Raw genomic sequence first — 15,000 nt, forward strand, 5'->3', positions numbered from 1 at the left:
TATTTAGTTTAAAATGACACAAAAATAACGTAGATGACAAAGGGTACACAGTGACGTTTGAAAGTGATTGCAGAGAGAGAGAGAGAGAGAGAGAGAGAGAGAGAGAGAGAGAGAGAGAGAGAGAGAGAGATAAAACTTAAGATACACGCTAGGCCAAAAAAAAAAAATAATAAAAAAATAAAATAAAATAAAATACACGCTAGGCAAAAAAAAAAAAAAAAAAAAAAAAAAAACACCTCCCAAGATACACGCTAGGCAGCGACAAGAGAAATTGTATTATAATTTTTTTTAACCTGAAATGAGTCTGGCAAATTATTCGTTCAAAAATGTCACACACAAATTTGGCTAAGACGACACGGTTCCTAAACCGTGTGCCTGCACTCAGCACATTACAATTTACTGATGTTATCGTGTACAGTGTGCAACAGTCGCCCAGTCTATCCCGTTAATACAATAATCAGTGAGTGCCATAAACATCGGCTTTTTATTTGCACGAGAAAGAACGAAAGGGATTAAGGTATATTTACAAGTGCCAGTTTCTTGGCAACCTCTGGCATTTCTAAGATCATGTACAGATTTTATTTTCATAACTTTACAGTGGCTGCCAAAATTATCCTTTACATTCAGATTATTATTATTATTATTATTACTTGCTAAGCTACAACCCTAGTTGGAAAAGCAGGATGCTATAGGCCCAGGGGCTCCAACAGAGAAAATAGCTCAGTGAGGAAAGGGAACAAGGAAAAATAAAATATTTTAAGAAGAGCAACAATATTAAAATAAATATCACTTTATAAACTATAAAAACTTTAACAAAACAAGAGGAAGAGGAAGAGAAATAAGATATTAGATAGAACAGTGTGCCGGAGTGTACCCTCAAGCAAGAGAACTCTAACCCTAGACAGCGGAAGACCATGGTACAGAGGCTATGGCACTACCCAAGATTAGAGAACAATGGTTTGATTTTGGAGTGTCCTTCTCCTAGAAGAGCTGCTTACCATAGCTGAAGAGTCTCTTCTACCCTTACCAAGAGGAAAGTGGCCACTGAACAATTACAGTGCAGTAAGAAGAATTGTTTGGTTTTCTCAGTGTTGTCAGGTGTATGAGGACAGAGGAGGATATGTAAAGAATAGGCCAGACTATTCGGTGTGTGAGTGTATAGGCAAAGGGAAAATGAACCGTAACCAGAGAGGATCCAATGAAGTACTATCTGGACAGTCAAAAGACCCCATTACTCTCTAGTGGTAGTATTTCAACGGGTGGCTGGTGCCCTGGCCAACCTACTACCTATCATATTCCCGGACAGTTCCATCCTGTTCGTAATACTAGGCATGCAGTTAATTCTAATAGTCAGGCCTTCTGCATCATGAGGCTCAATACTATACAGCACTCTAGAAGTTTTATTCCAGCTGTGACCAAGTTGTGGAATGATCTTCCTAATCGAGAAGTTGAATCGGCAGATCTTCAAAAGTTTAAACTTGCAGCAAATGATTTTATTTTGAACAGGCTGACATAAGTCCTTTTATAGTTTATATATGAAGTATGGTTTTAATGTTAATGTATTTAAAATATTTTATCTTAATTGTTCATTACTTCTTATATCGTTTATTTATTTCATTATTTCCTTTCCTCACTGGGCTACTTTTCCCTGTTGGAGCCCTTGGGCTTATAGCATCTTGCTTTTTCAACTAGGATTGTAACTTAGCTCTAGTATTAATAATAATAATAAAAATCAATTTTCCTTGAATTTCAAATATTTCCCCATATCAAAATTTCAAATTATAAAGTTATAAGCATTCCTCCGCCTGAAGGTTCCGTTTACTTTAAATATATAAGAATTCAACAACCCAAATGTTAAAATCGCCTTAAATTTGAAATAATTACCACAGACAGATGTTAAAATCTCCTTACAATGAAAAAAAAAATAACAGGATGAAATTTCTTTCGTGAAAAAAAGAAAGAAAGAAAGAAAGAAAAAAAAAACCTCACACACCCAAATCTTCAACCTAACATAACCCCCTAACAAGAAGGACCTAAATTTCCCCTTCATTCTGAAACCCTCCCTAATTTCAGATTCGAAACCTCTTAACAATTACAAATTTCCCCCGTCCCCCCCCCTTTTTTTTTTTTTTTTTTTAGAAAACGTGATCTCCGCCCGCATAACCTCATTAGTCTTCGTTGAGCGTTTACGGTACTTACAGCCTCCCAAAAACAAGGCTCATTTTTGTTTGTTAACCAGACCTGCGGTAGATACAAAGCCCAGTGAGCGTTACATCAATAAAATAGTATTGTTTCCACTACGGCCCCTGCGGGCAAGAAATAAAACTCCAGCAGGTTACTTCTCCCTCATTGCCTCTCACTCTCTCTAATAGGACCCCAAAAAATAAGCATATACTGGTAATCAATAGCACATATGTGGGTGTTCATTCACATCCATATATACAGTACATATATATATATATTATATATATATATATATATATATATACATATATATATATATATATATATATATATATATATATATATATATATATATATATACATGTATGTATATATATATATATATATATATATATATATATATATAATGTATATATATATATATAATGTGTGTATATATATATATATATATATATATATATATATATATATATATATATATATATATATATATATATATAGTATACCAATCGGTGTGTCGCAAATATGAAACTTTCGTCATAATGTAATATATAAAACAAAAATTAAGAAATAAAAAAGAGAAGTAAGTCGGACCAGCGTATATAGGCAGAAAAAAAAAATTAAATAAATAAAGAAAGAACATTTCTAATCACGAAACAATGGCTCCGCCTCCATGAAACTGGACCCTTCTGGTTCAAGCACCGGTTAAAACCACATTACAATCAGACAGAAACTGAATCGAGGCTTACCGAATCTCGATATGCTTTATGGAGATGAACAGCTCTTGTTATGAACAGTGCAGGTGTTGTTAACGTTGTGAATGAATGCTGGATGCAACTACAGTAGTATGGGCGAGCATCACACGTGATTTGAAACGACAGAGAACTAAGAACTATTGGGTTACAGGAGTTGAGAAATATGGCTTCGGATGCTGGAGAAAAAAAAAAAAAAAAAAAAAAAAAGGCCAGCACATGATAATAGAAAGTATGTATCAAAGTACGAAAATAGATTGAATTGACTGAATAGATTTTAAGACAACTTAAGATATCAATATGACGAAAGTAATCGTTATCTTCCCAGTGGGGTTTGACATATATATATATATATATATATATATATATATATAGTATATATATATATATATATATATATATATATATATATATATATATATATATCAGCTGTTGTTAGTCCACTGCAGGAAAATGGCCTCAGACATGTCCTTGTACTCCCTCAGTTTATGATCTTTCTATGCCAGTCTATATCTGCAAATTTTCTTAGCTCGTCATATATATATATATATATATATATATATATATATATATATATATATATATATATATATATATATATATATAAGTAGTACCTCGGTATACGAGTTTAATCCATTTCAGGAGCAAGCTCGTAACCCTAAATGCTCGTAAACAAAAGAACCTTTTCCAACAAGAAATGAAGGAAATTCATTCAATGAGTCTCATACATTCATAAATACGCATTTATTTTCATTTTTTAAGGTTTTTAATGCAAAATAAAAATTCGGGAAAAATACGTAAAGTTATCTCTTCAATGGCATTCAGTATCACTAACTGAATCAGTTAATTCGTGTTTTTTTAAACTTTGTCATCCTTCTACAGACTCATATGTTCAATTTTTACCAGGAGCCTATCTAGAGTAGACTTTTTTTTCCTTTTCTTTAGAAAGTTAGGAAAAGGGGACATTGTATTGTGTAAATAGATCCACTGCTTGCCCTACCGATACCTTCTCTGGCTGAAGTGTTTCTACAAAATTATGCAAGGTTTCACACATTTTCACCTTCTTTCACTTGAAGCAAGAGGTTTGTCACTCTGTCCCTTCTCCTCATATGGAATATCCTCCACTACCTCTTATTTATCCTCCTTATATGCAACTTCAACAGTTTCTCGCTATGTTCCTCAAGCAACTCACTGTCATCTCTGTTCACTCCAACCCCAATTGTCTTGCCCAAGTACATAATCCCATTATCAACCACCTCCTGTATGGGTTCAAACCCGTCCTAATCATGTTCTGTAACGCATTCAAGCCGAAGTTTCCTCCATGAAGAATTGCCAGTTCTCTTGGTGACCACTTTCCCTGGCTTTATCACCCATTTTGAGGCAGCTGACAATGAGGAAATGTTCCCTTCAAAACTCTCACAGGGTGAGGTTGGTCTCTTTGGTGACCTCGAAACACTGCTGGAACATTGCCTTCGAGTACAGTTTTTTAAGTTTGGGATCACCTGCTGATCCACGAGTTGGAGAATTGGAGTTGTGTTGGGCGGTAAGAATTTGATCTTGAACTTGAATTCTTCCATAAGTCGTCTTCAATGGCTGGAGGATAGGTAGGAGCTTTTTCTAATAACAAATGGGACTTTGAGTGTGATGGTCTTGTCCATGAGGTACTTTTATACCTCAAGATAAAAAACCTAATAGCCATTAAACAAATAAAATTTGTCATCCAATCCAGATTGCTGGACCTCCCCCTAAACATGAATTTTCTTCATCTGCCTCTTGTACTTTTTAAAGGCTAGTGGATTCTCCGAGTGATACATCATATGTTTGATTTTGTAATTCCCACTAGTATTAGCACAGAACAGCAGGGTTACATTATTTTCATGGAATTGTGACCGGAAGTTTCCTTCTCTACGGCAATAATGAATGTCGCAATGGACACGTCTTCCAAAACATATTGGTCTCGTTGCAATTAAAAACTTCTTGCTGCGGTATGTAAGCTTAGGAATCCAAAAACCTTTTAGTTCAGACACGAATGCCTCAGCTGCCTTGACATCGGACCATGCAACTTGTTTCCTTTTCTTGGTCAGCTGTACATACTCGCTCATTTTTCAAAGGCCGGCACACAAAAACTTTGTCTTTTCGAAAATTATGTTTCCATTTATCTATCTCCTGATAACTGCTTCTAATCAACCAATATGAGAAGCAAGTTCCCGACATTAATTAGAATATGTGGCAGATGTTTCATTGAGGTAAGCACCTCTTTTGCAACGTCAACTACTTTGATTTTTCTTCAACATGTTTTATGCTAATTGTCGACTTTGTAAGAATCTACATTTTTTGCCAAGGTTCCCATACTTGTACCTTGATCATGCTTCTCGATAATTTCTTGTTTCAAATCTAAGATTATTATCTTCTTCTTTCCTGCTTTGTTAATCATCTTGGGGCCATTATCTACATACTTCTTTATACTGTTTACTTGACTGGAAGAAACAGTGATCACAGTAAAGAACACAGTCACAACTTCACAAAAGGACACTGCCAGCCATTTGCAGGATAACTTTAGGCAATGCTGGTACGAGTACTGAGGAGAGTGAAAGGAATATAGGGCTGAGCTTGGGGGGGGGGGGGGGGGTGCTTGGCTTATGGGGGCTGCGTGACCGTTTTCTACGAATGTTAGTATTTTTTCACAAATAAAGGATAATACAGACTAAAATCTTTGCACGCAAATATATACAACGCTTGTACTGTATACAGATTTTAAATTTCACGCTTATATATTGAATTGCTTGTATTGTAAGTTACTCGTAAACCGGGGTATTACATGTATACTGTGTGTATATATATATATATATATATATATATATATATATATATATATATATATAGTATGTATATTATATGTATACGGATATATATATACATACACACACACATATATATAAATATATATCTATATGTGTGTATACATACATACACACACACACACACACATATATATATATATATATATATATATATATATATATATATATATATATATATATATATTATATATATATATATATATATATAAATGAAAGATAGATATACACGATTGAAGTATAGATATGTCAGGTATATGTTCAAAGATTTTATAAGAGTTACCTCCCGTTATCAGACAATGAAATACGATCAAACCAATAAGTCCATAGAACAATTACAATTTTCCCTGTTGGGGGCCCCTGGGTTTATATCATTCTGCTTTTCCAACTAGGCTGTAGCTTTGCAAGTAATAATAATAATAATAATAATAATAATAATAATAATAATAATAATAATAATAATAATAATAATAATAATGCCAAAACCAGATCGTGTGCATAATGTAACGAAAAAAAAAAAAAAAAAAAAAAAAAAAAAAAAAAAAAAAAAAAAAAAAAAACTTTGTACACGTACCTAATTAAAAATCAATGCCAACACAAATGTATTAGAAACTGAATAAGTCTTTTGAAAGGACTCCTGGTGCTAACGTTTCCGTGACTCAAACTGCTATAACAGAAAACAGAAGTCAAATTTCAACTGGGACTGAATGACAGAAAACCACCTTCAAAGGAAAGTTCAAGGTCCGACCATTGAGTGAGAGAGAGAGAGAGAGAGAGAGAGAGAGAGAGAGAGAGAGAGAGACGGGGTACAGACGGCTATGCAAAGAATAACAATGACAATTATCATATTCATATGAGGAAGGAAGGAATAATAATAATAATAATAATAATAATAATAATAATAATAATAATAATAAACGTCGTATGGTGCCCGAAAGGCAAAAATAAAATGAAGCAAAATAACGCAATTCTTCGACAAATAAATAGATGAATTAATAAATAGATAATTTCTTAGTTATTTCTTTTACTGCATCGTTTAGATGAACACAAATTTTTCATGACTTTCTCCTTTCTTAAGGAGACAGTTATCGACAACATTTATTCTTCAAAATAGATTTTTTTCTAAATAAATTTTAAGAAATTTCAAATTAATGAGAAAATATAAAAATATATTTTCATAAGGAAGATTCCACTAAGTATATATTTAGAGAATGATCTTAAGTATTTCAAAGGGGAACTTTTAACCTATTTCATAAGTTAATTTCTAACATTTCTTGATTTAATTTTCATTTATTCTACTATGAAGAGAACTTCCAAATCCAGTAAGTCAGTCTGAAAATTCTATAATAAATTTCTAAATCTCCAGAATACTTTCAAACCCCAAATGAAATTTCATTAAAGATAATAATTCAAATAACTTATAAACAAAGATACATAAATCAATCACCCAACCGATATTATAAATGGAATTTCTCTGAGCGATGAAGGAATGGGTAGACACAAAGAAAGATAATACAGAGAAGCAATAACCTCAAAAGGAATGAAAAAATATACAGAGAAAAACAGAACGAAGGATAAATACAGTGTAAGGGGAGACAAAGGATGACTGTGGCCTTTCAGGGAGGGGAGAGGGATAGGAGGATAAGAAGGGAAGATACAAACGAAAGGACGAAAAAGAGAAAAGATAAAAGTGGGGAACGACAAATAATAGAGTACTGCACGAGGGATAAGCTCCCGAGGGGAGGGATGATTGCGTGCGAGGGGAAATTAGTGAGAGAGTGAGAGAGAGAGAGAGAGAGAGAGAGAGAGAGAGAGGAGAGAGAGAGGAGAGAGAGAGAGAGAGATACTGCACACAAGGCGAGGAAGACGTATGACTTGAAGTTATGACAGAGTAGAGCTTTCCCCTGTGTTCGGGCGCCTAAACATACAAACCAAATTATCCCTTTCACCGTCTTCTGACAACGTCAGGAAAAAACAGCCCTGCCCTTCATTCCACCCCTGCTGGAGAATCATAAGGGCATCTCAGAATAATCATTTTCATTTTCGTATTCTCGGGGAGACGAATTAGTAGTGCTTTTATGCAATACTGAATGTCATGTTACAAATTGATGACGTAAATGAATAAAAAATCGACATTATGACGTCATAACTGCAGCATTATGAACGAAGATAGAGATGAATAAGAAATTATTGAGAGAAATAATTGCAAAGATACAATTAATGATTTCCAAATGACCTAACATCGATACAATCAATAGTTGCATGGAAAACGTCTCATAAGACCCATCGTCACCTCTGACCTCCAGTGTAACGATATTTGCTGAGAATACAGGAAAGATTACCCTTGACCTTTGACCTCTGTCGTACCTAAGCTCAGGATTACTGATTGCGAGGCAAAAGCTTACGAGAAATTTCTATGTATACCACTGAACATATGATAGATCTTGGTCTTATAGTATGCATTTCCTCTAAGAAATAATAATTTTCTGTACCAAAAAACTTAAAAAAATCGTTGTTGACTTTGTTTTGGGTGTTATTACGAATTATTGTTAACTTTTGTGTTTACACTGTTTTGTACAAAGTAGCAAAATTTATGGCAAAACTGAAGTCGCACAAGTTTTCTCACGAGTGACCTTGCACTCACACAGATTCCGTACACATATGACCACTTTGTGCCAAATTTAACGTTAAGATCCGAGAGATGCCATAAAAATATCGTGTGACAACGCCTCTAAAAAATAGAAGTCCCCTCCCACCGCCTTCAGAGCTCCTATTTTTCGCCTTCAACCAGAGGCACCTGTTCTATTCGATCCCTATGTAGCTGACGGGGCCAAGTCAAGATGCAAACGTCTTGATCGAATGAACTGACGAAAGGGGCTCAGTGGACGAAGGAAAAGTGCTCAATGGAGGATAACAAACATGAGTCATCATTATCCAAAAGACATAATTGCATACTAGTTTGCTTTGAAACATTTAAAAAAAATGTTATGAATAACATATTAATGAGAAAATGTCAAAAGAGCAGAACGATAAACATTGATAACAATGGCATAAAAATTATGTTAAACAGGCACTTACATGCATACAAAAACACGGTTATGTCAGCACACATCAAGACGCGGCATAGTAACTAATGCAGGGAATCAACGAGAGGAAGTGAAGAAAACGCTAGGAATGAGAGAGAGAGAGAGAGAGAGAGAGAGAGAGAGAGAGAGACTGTGTCATCAATTCCTATTGATCGACAAACTAATTGTACTACAGGTATTTCAAATAAGCAAAATAGAGTGATGAATTTGATATGCCAATCAAATAGTTTACCCAAAATATGCAGTATATGTTGATAACCAGTTTTATACACAGTGCATTGCAAAACGTAACATCAAGAACAACTCCCAACAACAAAGTGTGTGTTGACGACCGGTTATTTTGTATGCAGATACGAATGTTGCAGTTTGAAGGAGTCGTTTTGATATTCAACAAAAAAAAAATGAAAGAGATGAAGCGGGAATGGGGGCAAAGTAGAAGGCTAAAAATGAACGCTGCAAGGACCTTTGGGGGGTATGGGGGTACGAGAAATCCTGGTATTCACGTTAAGGAATGTCTCCCATACAATTTACCATCATTGCGTCGACAAACTGTAAAATGGCATTACTCGTCAATTCTTTCTTCCTTCGTGAATGCAGTGAATTTTGAAGTCAATTTGATTTCAAAATCGTTAAGGAATGTCTCCCATACAATTTACCATCATTGCGTCGAACCAACTATAAAATGGCATTACTCGTCAATTCTCTCTTTCTTCATGAATGCAGTGAATTTTGAAGTCAATTTGATTTCAAAATCCTTCCGTGTAAAATAAAACATTTATGCATAAAAGTAATCAATTTGATTACAAATATGACTAAAATGGTTAAAATTAGTTTCAGATTTACTAACAATACAAAACCATAACTAGTGTAAAAAGTAACCTTACTCTAAAGTCTACGGTTACACATAAAGTAACCTTACTTTAAAGTCTACAGTTACACATACAGTAACCTTACTCTAAACTCTACAGTTACAAATCTCGCACACCAAAACTATTAGTTATAATGTTTAATACAATAATAAGATGAAAATATAATTAGAAGCAGATTTCGCAAGTCGTGTTACGCAGTAAGACCCTACCAACATTCCTTAAACATCTAACACACAACCAAGCCACACACACAAGACAGTCCACTACCAACCAGACTCCTTGTCCCACCACTCAGCCACTGTTTGTTAGCTTCAACTATTGGAAAAGTGCCCCTTTTAATAATCCACAGCTCTTCTCCCTTTCTCGTAATCTGACCGACCGCATGTGGAGGAGAGATTGCAAGTGAAGAACCTCTCTCTATTTTAGCTCTTGGTGAGGAATCTCTTCTCTGTCTAGCTCTTACTGAGGAGTTTTAATTCACTCGCTGCCGCAAAGTCTGGGTCACAAAATTCCGCGAATCCTAATGGGTTTAAAATCACGTTGGTTCCCTTCTTATGAAAATTTATCTGTTGTTAGGGGAGGAGACGCCCTGAGAGGGGGGAGGGGTCCCTTCATCTCCATAGAACTGAAAAAAATGGTTCAATCTAAAGCTGTAGAATACGCAACAGTTAATATTGAGGGGGTTTAGACATGAGGGAAGAATGGGAGATGAACTGGCATCAAGATGAATCGATGGGACAAAAAAAGGTTTCTATAGTTTCTATAGCATATTGGAATCAAGTGTTTGTGTGCAAATATGAGCTAAAATTGGCATTCATGTATATTGTCAGTAAAATCTCTACGAAGAGGTTTCATACATATCGTAATAGATATGCGTTAGCTGCAGTCTGAGACACCCTTGATTTAATATGAGAAAAAATGTATTGACGAAAAAATAATATCTTGAGGGGAAAGATATCAGTACCAATAATGGTAGATGTTTTATGTATTACTTCGCATTAGACGAAAAAAAAAGAAAAAAAAAAAAACTTTCCTATATAATTTCTGCATACACGAAAAAACGAACAGATGTCACATGATATTTAAAACCGCCAACATTCACATTTGAATACAAAAGCTAGAGAGGCATACATAAGTAAAGAATTAGGTCTTTGTGGGTAAAAGAGAGACGGAGGAGTTAGAATCGTGTAAGAACAAAGTAGAAGAAATGCGACAAGATTGAAACCACTCTCGCCTCTGGTTCAATGTGCAATTGCCATTAACAGTAGCTAACCTCCATGTATACTGCAAAAAAGAGCAAGAGCCTGGATATATATATATATATATATATATATTTCAAGTCACGCTAAGCTCTCCTCCTCCCTCGGGTAGGGGGGAGAGGGAGTAGTCATAGCCTGGTGAAAGAGGGGTGCTTGTGTGTGCATATCTATCTAGATATTTAGCCGTCATTATTAATGGTCCGCGTACACTAGTAACAAATATTCATCGAACCCTGTTTTAATTACAATCATAAATACACGACAGAGAGAGAGAGAGAGAGAGAGAGAGAGAGAGAGAGAGAGAGAATATCTAGTGCTCTTCCAGTACAGACCGACTAATAAAATGTAATCTACATATGCACTTGCACAGGTCACTGACTTCTGGTACGCAGACGCAGTACTAAAATGCAATAATCTTTTGAGACCGTTTATCGTATTATTGCTACGTTGCGACAGTGCTTGATCCCCGACTGTTACAAAGTCGCCCAAGGTTAACGTCATAAAAGTGAAACGATAAAAACTTTCGTAACATGACGAGATCCGTCTGCACGTGTAGATTTATATTGTAGCGTATTCACACGTGATTGCAACTGAAGCGATAGCTTAGGTAGTCTAGACACTAAAAGCTGGGAAATAGCGGATATAAAAACTGTATTTGATTTAGAATACATTAAAAAATTACGACATATGGTTGAAACTGGATTAGGGCAAATTTCGCATCACATTAATCAACTAATAAATGTTGACACAGATTTGGTACCATAAGTAATCAAATGATTAACTTGAATCTGAATCGTAATGAACTGAATGGTTAATGGCAAAATAGTTATCTGAAATGAATGATTAACTTGAACGTGGTATCGTAAATAATCGAATAATTTTAACAAATTTTAGGTCGCAATATTATGGAAAAATTTTATAACCTGATCTTCTTGCAACTATAAATACAATTCTACAAGGATTCATCAGATAACTAATATGCAAATTAAGAAATCCATATTTTAAATGTTAAATAAATACAACTCAATAAAAAGAAATAAATAATTATTATACAAGTAGGCCTAATCTCCCCTTGAGATCAAATGACACAGCCCAAAAGTACTATGATAAACTTTTTTCAGGCCGAATTCCATTTGAAGCGAGTTCCTGCTTCTCTGACGTTATAACTAGGCAGTTCAAATCTATTTGGACCACCCGACTGTATTGTCCTTGGAAATCGCTTTATATTCACCAAAGAATTATTCTACAGTAAAGGTAGAAATATCAGTAAATGCTTGATGATTTTTATTGAAATTCGATCCATGGAACTTTTTCTTGCTCACGCCACATCTTCAATTTTCGCAAAACAATTCTGGTTTTCAACTCACCAATTGGATTTTCTTTTTGTAACACAAGAGCTGAATGAATGGAAAATTCTATTCCTTTATCCAGCCAACAAAAGAGTATTTGGGTTAAACCCAAAAAGGATGATGCAGAAACTCCAATCGCTAAATTAACAGTTGTATTTTTGAAGCAGCTAAGACCAGCTTACGAGCAATGGAGGAAAGCAACTTAAACAATCCTTTGGATGTAACAATTGACAAACTCTCTCTCTCTCTTTAAACTGCGGATATAGCTGAACATATTCAAGGCTAATTATATTGATACCATAAATTCTTCGTCCCTTTCTCTATATTAAATAATGGATACAACTGGGCACACTCAGACTAATTCAATAATACTAAAAATTATTTCTCTCTCTCTCTCTATCTCTCTCATTAAACTGTGGATACAACTGAACGCATTCAAGACTAATTCAATTGATAAAAATTTTCTTCGCTCTCTCTCTCTCGATACAGCTGAACACATTCAGAACCAATTATATTGATAATATATTCTCTCTCTCTCTCTCTCTCTCTCTCTCTCTCTCTCTCTCGATACAGCTGAACTCATTCAAATTAACTCGACTGAAACTATAAATTCTCTCTCTCTCTCTCTCTCTCTCTCTCTCTCTCCAAGAATCAAACCTGAGAACAGGTTTTTCTTTAGTTATCAACAACGAAAGATAGCCCCACTTCTCGGCAACAGGGTAGAGAGCCAGCCTAGGTGACTGTAATATATCAGATAACAACTAAAAAAATTAAATCAAAATAAAATATAAATGAATTTATTCTTATTAATGTTGTCTCATTACCGTCGCATGCTGGAGTTGTGCAAAATGAAACCAGTTCTTCTTTTATATTACAAATTTCCCCCTAAAACTACAAATAACTACAGAAATAAAAAAATAATCACTTCTATCATTCTCATTAACAATTAATATTAATAACACTCTATACACACACACACACACACACACATATATATATATATATATATATATAGTTTTTGTAAGTATCATGTAAATGTGTATAAACATTTCATTATATTGAAAGCTTTTAGAATTTCGACTTTGAAAGGTTTGAATAAGAGAGCACTATACCACAAAGGATAACCATTTACTTTTTTTTAAATATCCCATCAATAATTGTAAGAACTGCTAGGTTGATATGAATTTATGTTCTCTCTCTCTCTCATCTCTCTCTCTCTCTCTCTCTCTCTCTCGCAGAAAGTATTTGCTTCGTTTATTTACAGATGGCGCCACATTCCTCTCAGGAGTTAAGAGGGAAAAGGGTGACATGAATGATAGATTCATTACGAGAGTTCGGTCTGGAGACCTCTCACTAAGACTACTGTGTTATTAAGTGGCACCAAGGAGAGATAAGTGGCAGTTGAAGGGGGATTTTTTTTTTCAAGGACTGTGTGAATATATTTACCATCAAAAACGGATCTCATACGATTAAACATAACCAATAAAATAGATAAGCACGAGGAAAAACTGATGAGAAAAAGATGGATATAGCAGAAATGAGAAAGGATAGAATTAGGAATGGCTAAACCAGAAGGTAAACAAATGTTTAGGAATTATCAAGGAAAGGGCAGGATGGTATGGACATCTGTTAAGGAGGGAGGATCACGTGGGGAGGTATACTATGGGAAAGGAAGATCATATGAGAGGAAGAGGGGGAAGACCAAGGAGATGGAGGGACTGTGTAGGGGAGGACTTGGGAAAGAAGGAATGAATGAAGCACAGGTGCAAGATAGAAATAGATGAAAGGGCTCATTCGAAACAACGATCCCATGTGAAAATGGGAATAAGTCGAAGAGGAAATATAATATATAATAAATTTTATCATTATCATCATCATCAACATCAAACAATAATCTTGCCGAACGAGAATGTAGTCACAAAAGCTGGTATTACCGGACGTTATAAGAACAATATCCATATGAGAGAGAGAGAGAGAGAGAGAGGAGAGAGAGAGAGAGAGATGCTAATCTATACTTAATGACCCTTCGGCATCAATATAAGAAACCATCTTCCCGTATCGGCATTTATCAAAACATGGTACGTTTTATGAGAGAACGTGAAAGATAATGGACGTCCCTTTAAGATAAAATTCCATACATTCATATTCATAATGCGTACTATTCTTAAAACGTTACCTAACCGCATCTACCCAGCTTACGCTACGCATTAGGGAAGTAGATCAAGACATAAATAAACGGAATTGTAAGAGGTACAGCGCATGAGTACCTCTCCTCTCTATCAGTTGACCTATCCTAAATTCCCTGAGCTATGCTATGTTATGCTATTCTATGTTATGATATGCTATGTTATGATATGCTATGCAATATGGTATGTAGTAAAATTAAAAATGGGAAAAATAAAAATAAAATACGGGGTATGAAGTAAAATGAAAAATAAAATAAAATATATGACATGTAGTAAAATTAAAAAGGGGAATAATAAAAATAAAATATATGACATGTAGTAAAATTAAAAAAGGGAAAAAATAAAAATAAAATACGTGGTATGCAGTAAAATTAAAAAGGGAAACAATCAAAATAAAATATATGGCATGTAGTAAAATTAAAAAGGGAAATAATAACAATAAAATAAATGGTATGTA

General features: G+C 34.6%; 2 protein-coding genes across 5 annotated transcripts in view; one reads left to right on the plus strand and one right to left on the minus strand.

Moving 5' to 3' along the window:
* The window catches only part of LOC137634768 (zinc transporter ZIP6-like), a 136,430-nt gene that overhangs the window by 110,573 nt on the left and 10,857 nt on the right, over positions 1–15,000 (minus strand). Inside the window, exon 1 of one of the 3 annotated variants that reach the window (XM_068367296.1) lies at positions 8,551–8,640. The exons of the other annotated variants lie outside the window; for them this stretch is intronic. The gene's annotated coding sequence lies outside the window, so the exon portion shown is untranslated. Of the gene's footprint in view, positions 1–8,550; positions 8,641–15,000 lie in introns of those variants that run through there. 3 annotated transcript variants of the gene reach the window in all.
* LOC137634769 (proton-coupled zinc antiporter SLC30A2-like) overlaps positions 1–15,000 on the plus strand; it is a 138,909-nt gene that overhangs the window by 53,681 nt on the left and 70,228 nt on the right. The window lies entirely within an intron of this gene.

This window comes from Palaemon carinicauda, chromosome 45 (genome assembly GCF_036898095.1).
Source record: "Palaemon carinicauda isolate YSFRI2023 chromosome 45, ASM3689809v2, whole genome shotgun sequence".
Classification (NCBI taxonomy): domain Eukaryota; kingdom Metazoa; phylum Arthropoda; class Malacostraca; order Decapoda; family Palaemonidae; genus Palaemon; species Palaemon carinicauda.